At 38.1% G+C, this 8,860-nt stretch overlaps 1 non-coding gene across 1 annotated transcript; it reads left to right on the top strand.

Moving 5' to 3' along the window:
• The first annotated feature begins 325 nt into the window (after nucleotides 1-325).
• TRNAK-UUU lies at nucleotides 326-398 on the top strand. Its single transcript has one exon. It is a non-coding gene; the product is annotated as a tRNA-Lys (tRNA).
• Nucleotides 399-8,860: the final 8,462 nt, after the last annotated feature.

Raw genomic sequence — 8,860 nt, 5'->3', positions numbered from 1 at the left:
TAGAATATTTCAGTTATAATTTATTAGGGGCTATGATAACTTTAAACAGATTATGCTAACACTGCCTGAATTGCATAATTTTGTTTCAAACCTGATATTTCAAAATTTAGGTTACTCATTGGGTAAAAGAGAGTTTTTATTTTGTAAAATGTAAACCAAAATCCCTTAGTAATTGTGACATTAAAACATTATATATAATAGTATTAGAATTATTTAATATAATTACATTTACACAGTTCTTGTGTTCAAACTGTATTTTGGATGAAAAACAATAGTCTACTAAGTTAAAGCTTATGTATACTTAAAGTAAGAAAGGCTAGAGAGTGCCTGGGTAGCTCACCTGGTAGAGCATCAGACCTTTAATTTGAGGGCCCAGGGTTCAAGTCCCTGTCCAGGTGCCGAGAATAAATAAATAAACAGAATAAAATTTATTTTTAAAAAAAAAAGGAAAGAAAAACTAACTCAGTTTTCTTTTAAACTGAAAATTATGAAATGACTGCTTCAGATCAATGCTGTTTACCAGACAGAGGTTAAAACTGTATGTACAGAGAACCAAGAAATAGACCCACACATGCATGGTCATTAAATTGATGACAAAGTTGACACTGCAGTACGGTGGGGAAATGACAGTAAGTGGTGCTGGGTCAATTGGATACTCATATGAAAAAAAAAAAAAAAAGGATCTTGATTTCTAGCTCACAACATATGCAAAAATCAATGCCAAATGGATTATAGATTTTAAAGTTAAAGTAAAATACCAAAACATTTCCAAACAAAAACAGAGAACTGTCTTCTTAACTTTGCGAAAGGTAAACAGACACAGAAAGCACTAACCCTAAAGTTTAAAAAGTAATATATTGGGCAACATTAAAATTGACAACATCTCTTCATCAAAAATCATGTTTAAGAGAATACAAAAACAAGTCACAGAGCGGAAGAAGATAGAGTTGAAGAAGATATAATTAATTCCTATATTTGTCAAAGGACTTGTAGTTGGAATATATAAATACTCCTAGAATCAATAAGAAGATGATAGGCAATCCAAGACTTCAGCTTTCAACCAAGATGGAGTGAAAGAGAATAGATTTGCCCACCTTACTGAAACAACTTTTTTAAAAAGGACAAAATATATGAAACACACAAGGCGAAACAAACAAGGGGAGCGCTGCTTGTTTACTGCCTTACTTTCTAGGTCACAGCACAGTGTGCTTGCAGCCCTCTCTGAATTGAGCAGATGGATCTGGGAATTCAGGGAGGCTAATGCAGTTAGAGGTCGCAGGACACTAGACCAGACAGGAAAGAGCTACACTGAGAGAGATCTCTGGCCATCCCCACTCAGGTGGTCCCCTCATCTCTTCAGCTGAATAGGGGTCAGCAGATGTAGGTGAAGAAACTTCCTGACACTAGGACAAGAGTCACTGGAAAGAACTACAGGGGAAAATCACCAGGGAAGGGACTTCCCTGGTGGTGCAGTGGATAAGACTCCACACTCCCAAATGCAGTGGGCCCAGGTTTGATCCCTGGTCAGGGAACTAGATCCCACATGCATGCTGCAACTAAGAAGCCCGCCGGCCTCAACTAAAGAGCCCATGTGCTGCAGCTAAGACCTGGTGCAACCAAATAAGTAAATAAATAAATATATTTTTTTAAACTTACTAAAAAAAAAAAAACTTATTAAAAAAAAATCACCAGAGAATCATTCAGGGTGGAAATAGCTCCTGTTCTTTCAGCCAGAGTGAAAAACATCATAATTCACAAAGCGCTGTAGGATTTTGTCTTAGTAGTGGGCAAAATTAAAAATTAGCCCTAGATTAAATGCTGCTGTGACTTTGCCTAAGAAAACTTAATAACAAAATCCCATAAGTTCAAACTGCTCCCAAGAAACTTAACTATGTCCTAAATCAGAGCTCAATATATTCATAGGAAAAAAAAAATTTCTAACACCAACTCATTTTCTATAATTCTACCCACAGTTTTCTCAATTTCCAACTTGTACCAGTATTTAATACTCTATTAATCTGCTAAAAATATTAACTGACTGCTCTCCTAAATCTAAAGATTATATAGTTTTAGTATAAATATATATCACATATTTTTGTAAAATTTGACAGAACCTAATTAGCATGCCTTAAGTCCATGCTTCTTCCACTGTTTATAAAATCTGATTTAATAATCAAAAATTCTTGATTTGATGTTGATCAAAAATTACAAAGAAGCAGGTAAGTATGACTCACAATGAGGAGAAAAATCAACTGAAGGCAACCCAGAAATGATATAGATGGTAAAATTATTTGACAAACAGAATAGTTGTTATAGCTATATCTCATATGTTCAATAAGCTAGAGGAATGACTTAACATGTTAAGTAGAGACATGGAAGATATTATAAAGACCTAAATCAAACTTCTAGAGATGAAAAATATAAAGACTGACATGAAAAATGTACTACGTGCAATTAATGGCAGATTAGACATCACAGAAGAAAGGTTTAGTGACTTTAAACACATAGAAATATGAAACAGAAAGAGGAAAAAAAAGATTGAAAAAAATGCACAGAGCATCAGTGAACATGGGACCAGTTCTAATGGCCTATAGGCATGTAATTGGAGTCTCCTAAGTGGGGAGCACAGAAAAATATTTGAAAAGATAATGGCCAAAAAGTATTCAAATTTGTTGCAACTGTAAATCCATAGGTTCAAGACACAGTATCGCTCAGAGAAATTAAAAAACCTAAGTAAGATATACTGAGTTCATGAGTGGGAAGGCAATATTATTATCAGTTTTCTCCCAGAATGATCTGTAAATTTAACACAATACCAATCAATACCCCAGCAAGCTGGGGGTTTTCTTTTGCAAAATTGATAAGCTGATTCTAAAATTCATATGGAAATGCAAAGTACCTAGAATAGCTAAAACAACTTTGAAAAAGAACAAAGTTAGAGAACTTATACTACTTGACTTCAAGATATATAAACCCACTGTAATAAAGACAGTGTAGTATTGGCATCAAGATAGACAAATGTTAAAAACTAAAAATAGAGTTACCATATGATCCAGTAATCCCACCACTGGGCATATATCCAGAAAAGATGAAACTCTAATTCGAAAAGATATGCACCCCAATATTCATAGCAGCACTATTTACAATGGCCAAGACATGGAAGCAACCTAAATGTCCATCGACAGATGAATGGATAAAGAAGATGTGAGATATATATACATATATTTATATACACAGTGGAATATTACTGAGCCATAAAAAGGGATGAAACATTGCCACTTGCAGCAACATGGATGCAACTAGAGATTGTCATACTAAGTGAAGTGAGTCAGACAGAGAAAGACAAATATCATATGATATCACTTATATGTGGAATCTAAAAAAATGAAACAAATGAACTTATTTACAAAACAGAAACAAACTCAGAGACACAGAACACAAATTTATGGTTACCAAAGGGGAAGTGGGGGAAAGGGATAAATTAGGAGTTTGGGACTAGCAGATACAAACTACTATATATAAAACAGATAAACAACAAGGTCTACTGTATAGCACAGGGAACTATATTCAATATCTTATAATAAATTATAATGGAAAAGAAAAAAAGGTAGACAAGTGGATTAATGGAACAGAATAGAGAGTCCAGAAATAGACTCACACATATATCGTCAATTGATTTTTGACAAAGGTGCCCAGTCAATTCAAAGAAGAAAGGATAGTCTTTTCAATAATTGATGCTGAAGCAATTGGATATCAAAATGCAAAAACAACAACAATAAATTCAGTCCATACCTTTGGCACATGCACAAGTGTACTCACAATAGATTATAAATAGAAAAGTAAAACCTGATAAAAAGAAAACTTCTGGAATAAAGCATAGGAGAAAATCTGCGTGACTGAGTTATGCAAAGGTCTCTTAGATATGATGCTCAGAGCATGATCCATGAAAGAAAAAAATGATAAATTGGACTTTTATCAAAATTAAGAATCTCTGCTCTTTGAAAGACACCACTGAGAGAATGAAAAGACAAGCCACAAAATGAGGGAGAAAATATTTGCAAATCACATATTTGATAAAGGACTTGTCTCCAGAATAAATAAAGCACTATCAAAATTTAATAATAAGAGCTTCCCTGGTGGCACAGTGGTTAAGAATCCGCCTGCCAATGCAGGGGACACGGGTTTGAGCCCTGGTCCAGGAAGATCCCACATGCCACGGAGCAACTAGGCCCGTGAGCCACAATTACTGAGCCTGCGCTCTAGATCCCGTGAGCCACAACTACTGAGCCCACGTGTCACAACTACTGAAGCCGGTGCGCCTAGTGCCCGTGCTCCGCAACAAGAGAAGCCACTGCAATAAGAAGCCTGCATGCCGCAACGAAGAGTAGCCCCCGCTCGCCGCAACTAGAGAAAGCCCACGTGCAGCAACGAAGACCCAACGCAGCCAAAAATAAATAAATAAATAAAATCTATTAAAAAAAAAGTTAATTCTTTAAAAAAAACTTAATAAGAAAACAAACAACCTAATTAAAACATGGGCAGAAGATTTTTATGAACACAACTGTAAAAGACATACAGATGGCAAATAAGCCATAGCAAAACATGTATGTGCTCAAAATCGTTAGTCATTAGGGAAACACAAATTAAAATCACAGTGAGATACCACCACACACCTATTAGGATGCATAAAATTGAAAAGGTTGATTATGTCAAGAGTTAGAAGATTGAGCAGCTGAAACTCTCATACACTGCTTGTGAGAATGTAAAATGGAAGACATTTTGGCAGTTTCTTATAAACATACACATAACATATAACCCAGACATTCCACTCCTAAATACCTGGGATAAATGAAATCATATGTTCACTCAAAGACTTGTGCGCAAATGTTCTTAACCCCTTTATTTTATTTTATTTTTTTATTTTTTTATTTTTATTTTTTTTAAATGTATTTATTTTTGGCTGTGTTGGGTCTTCGTTTCTGTGCGAGGTCTTTCTCTAGTTGTGGCTAGCGGGGGCCACTCTTCATCGCGGTCCGCGGGCCTCTCACTATCGCGGCCTCTCCCGTTGCGGGGCACAGGCTCCAGACGCGCAGGCTCAGTAGTTGTAGCTCACGGGCTTAGTTGCTCCGCGGCATGTGGGATCTTCCCAGACCAGGGCTCGAACCCGTGTCCCCTGCTTTGGCAGGCAGATTCTCAACCACTGCGCCACCAAGGAAGCCCCAACCCCTTTATTTTAAATAGCCCCAAACTAGAAACAACTCAAATGCCCATCAACAGGTTAACGGGTAAACAAAGTATAGTATATCCATACAATGGGTTGCTACTTAGCAATAAAAAGAAATGAACTAGTAATACATGTACTGACATGGATGAATCTCAAAATAATCATTTTGAGTGAAAGAAGCCAGACAAAAATAAAAATGTACTATGTGATTCCATTTATATAAAATTCTAGAAATATAAACAATTGATAATGATATCCTTGATCCAACCAACGATGGATCAGTGGTTGTCTGGGGCTGGGAGGGATTGATTGTGGTGATGGTTTCATGATATGTACATATACCTAAATTTATCAAACTGTGCACTTTAAATATGTACTTTATTGCATGTCAATCATACCTCAATAAAGTTGCTTTAAAAATAAAACAAAACAAGATGGCCAACCCAGTAGGAAAAAAAGGGCCAAAGACTTTAAACTTAGGCAAAACTAATCTATGGAAGTCAGGAGGTAGTGTGTGTTTGGGGGTGGTGGGGTGGGCAGAGGGGAGGTGGGAAGTAGGATGAGGCTGATTTCTTGATCAGGGTGCTGGCTACAAGGGTGTGTTTAATTTTGGGAATTCATCCAGCTGAACACTTACGATTTGTGCACATTTGTGTATTTGTGTTATGCTTCAATTTAAAAAAAAATCTTGTCATAAAAAGCAATTTTATATACATCTGTGTTCATGGTGCAGAACTTTGTGACATTCTGCAGCTCCGTTTCAGGGTAAAGTCCCTGCAACTCTTATTCTAGGAGATGAATCCTCTCACTGTGCTTTTCCAGGTGGTAGAAAAATTTCCTCAGAAGTTTCTCAGAAAGCTGTTTATTATTTTTATAAGTGAGGGATGTGCCGATTTTAGCTTCAAAGAAATCAGCAACCTCTTCCAGACAGGAAATTGCTGGGGAAATGAAATTAGATTGTTGAGAATGTTAGTGCAGTTAGATTCCAGTGGGGTGGTGCCTTGGAGTGCTAGCCAATTTGCCTGTTCAGCTCATGTGCTGCTTCTCTGAGAACTGCTTCCCTTCCCAAGCCCACCAGGGTGGATTCTTTGGTCATGGTTGCACTCTCTGACGCTCTTGCCTCTGGTGACAGCTGACAGTACCACTTGATGTATGGGAAAACAATTGATAAGCCAATCAGATTCACTCTTGAAGAATTTGGATTTGAGACAGAGACTTTAATTAATTAGTGATGGGCCCTGGAGCTGGGAGGTCTTGTAGCTCTCCAGGAAGGAGAAATGAGATGTCTGCTGAGGGAGAGATTAAATTTCATGAAGTACCAGAAAGGCAGAGACAATCCTGGTTTCAGCTCCTCAAGGGGCCACCCTGAAGTTCTTGCCCTTGGAATCCATGAGATTCCATGTGTTAAATTAAAACTTTGCTTTTTATTTAATGTAACCTGAGTGGTTTCTCTTCCTTGCATCCAAATGATTCCTGTCTAAGACAATCAGCAAGTAATCTAAGTAAGTAAAAATCTGGGTTATGGTGGTGGAAGGGAAGAGTCCTATCATGTAGAATCTCACATTTGCAATGAAACTTCAAAGTTGTCCAAGCTTCTCCCCCATATCAGGAATTCCTTCTATGAGAGAACCATTCTGTCTCTGCTTGACCACTGCAAGTCTTTTTTTCCCTCCCTCCCTTCCTCCAACAAATGTCTATTGAATGTCCACTATTAGCCAGGCACTGGGTGCTTGGGATTAAGCAAACTAGAAAAAAAAAAAAAGAAAGAAAGAAAAGACAAAATCCTCTGTCTTCATGGAACTTACATTCCAGTGTGGAGAAACAGATGATAAAAATTTTACATAGTATTTTAGAAGGTGATAAGTCCTATGAGAAAAAGAAAGCAAGTAGGTCCATTGTACACATATACCGCATCTTTGATATCTTGGAATAACCTATAATGGAAGAGAATCTGAAAAAGATATACATATATACATAGATATAGATAGATAGATAGATAGATAGATAGATAGATAGATAGATAGATAGATAGATAGATAACTGAATCACTTTGTTGTACACCTGAAACTGACACAGCATTGTAGATCAACTGTACTTCAATAAAAAAATTAATCAATTAAATTTTTTTTTTTTTTGGCCACGCAGCATGGGGGATCTTAGTTCCCTGCCTGGGGATGGAACCCATGCCCCCTGCAGTGGAAGCATGGGAGTCTTAACCACTGGACCGCCAGGGAAGTCCCTAATTAATTATTTTTTAAAAAAAGAAAGGAAGAAAGAGAGTAGGGCAAGAGCCACGGAGAGTGACAGCGGTGGTGAGGTATGCAGTTTAAAACTGAGTGGGCCTCACTGGGAACATGTCATGTGCAGAGACTTCAGGAAGTGACGAAATTTGAGGAACGAGGAATCAGAATGAGCTGGAGGACAGCTGTCGGAGATGAGATGGGGGCACAACATGGGACAGGTCACATGCAGCCTTATAGCCTTATTTTGGCTCTTGCTCTGAGTGAATCGGGGAGCCCTTGCTGGGTTCTGAGCAGAGAGAAATACTCTGACTTATGTTTTAACACAAGTGGCTTCTGCTCTGAGAACAGATTACAGGAGGGCAAAGATAGATTCAGGGACATTGTGATTACTCCTAAGGCCACCAGTAACATTGAGTCAAAATCTCCGTTCTTATCAGTTTTACCCACTCTTCTAAACTCTGAAGCATTTGAAATGTTGATTACGTTTCTTTTTAACAAATGCTTTACATGGGGCTTCCCTGGTGGCGCAGTGGTTGAGAATCCGCCTGCCAATGCAGGGGATACGGGTTCGAGCCCTGGTCTGGGAAGATCCCACATGCTGCGGAGCAACTAAGTCCGTGCGCCACAACTACTGAAGCCGGCGCGCCTAGAGCCCCTGCTCCGCAACAAGAGAAGCCACCGCAGTGAGAAGCCCGTGCACCGCAACGAAGAGTAGCCCCCGCTCTCTGCAACTAGAGAAAGCCCGCGCGCAGCAACGAAGACCCAACACAGCCAAAAAAAACAAACAAACAAATAAATAAATTTATTTTAAAAAATATGCTTTACGTGATTATAAAACTAATCATAGATATTCCTGGCAGGATAATTGGGAAACACACAAAAAGAATCACCCATTACACTATCTCCAAAGGGAACCACATTTTCAGTTTTATATAGCATTCTAATCTTTTTCCTATGCATGCGTTTACATAATTTTAATCTTCTTCCCCAGCAATTCTTCAGCTATTTGAAGGAAGACATTCATATTTTCTCCCCTAAGTATTTCATTTCTAGGTCAGGGTATCTTACTGTGGGGTTCATGGATATATTCCAAGGTTCTAGGAATCTCTTGAAAGCCTAAACAAAATTCATGTGTATTTTTGTAAAGAGGAAAACATGTTTCCCCAACTTTTCAAAGGGGCTTATGACATCAAAGAAAGTTAAGAAAGTGATACAAAACTTTTTGGGTATTTTCCTGCCACAGAATGACCTCCTTAATCATCCCCATCTCAATCATAGGGGATGGTTTCTTTTTTTTTTGGCCACGCCTCGGGGCTTGGGGGTTCTCAATTCCCTGACCAGGAATCAAACCCAGGCCCCGTCAGGGAAAGCATGGAGTCCTAACCACTGGACC

The sequence above is a fragment of the Balaenoptera musculus genome, chromosome 5, assembly GCF_009873245.2.
Source record: "Balaenoptera musculus isolate JJ_BM4_2016_0621 chromosome 5, mBalMus1.pri.v3, whole genome shotgun sequence".
Taxonomy (NCBI): Eukaryota; Metazoa; Chordata; class Mammalia; order Artiodactyla; family Balaenopteridae; genus Balaenoptera; species Balaenoptera musculus.
This window is presented reverse-complemented; position numbering and strand designations above follow the sequence as displayed.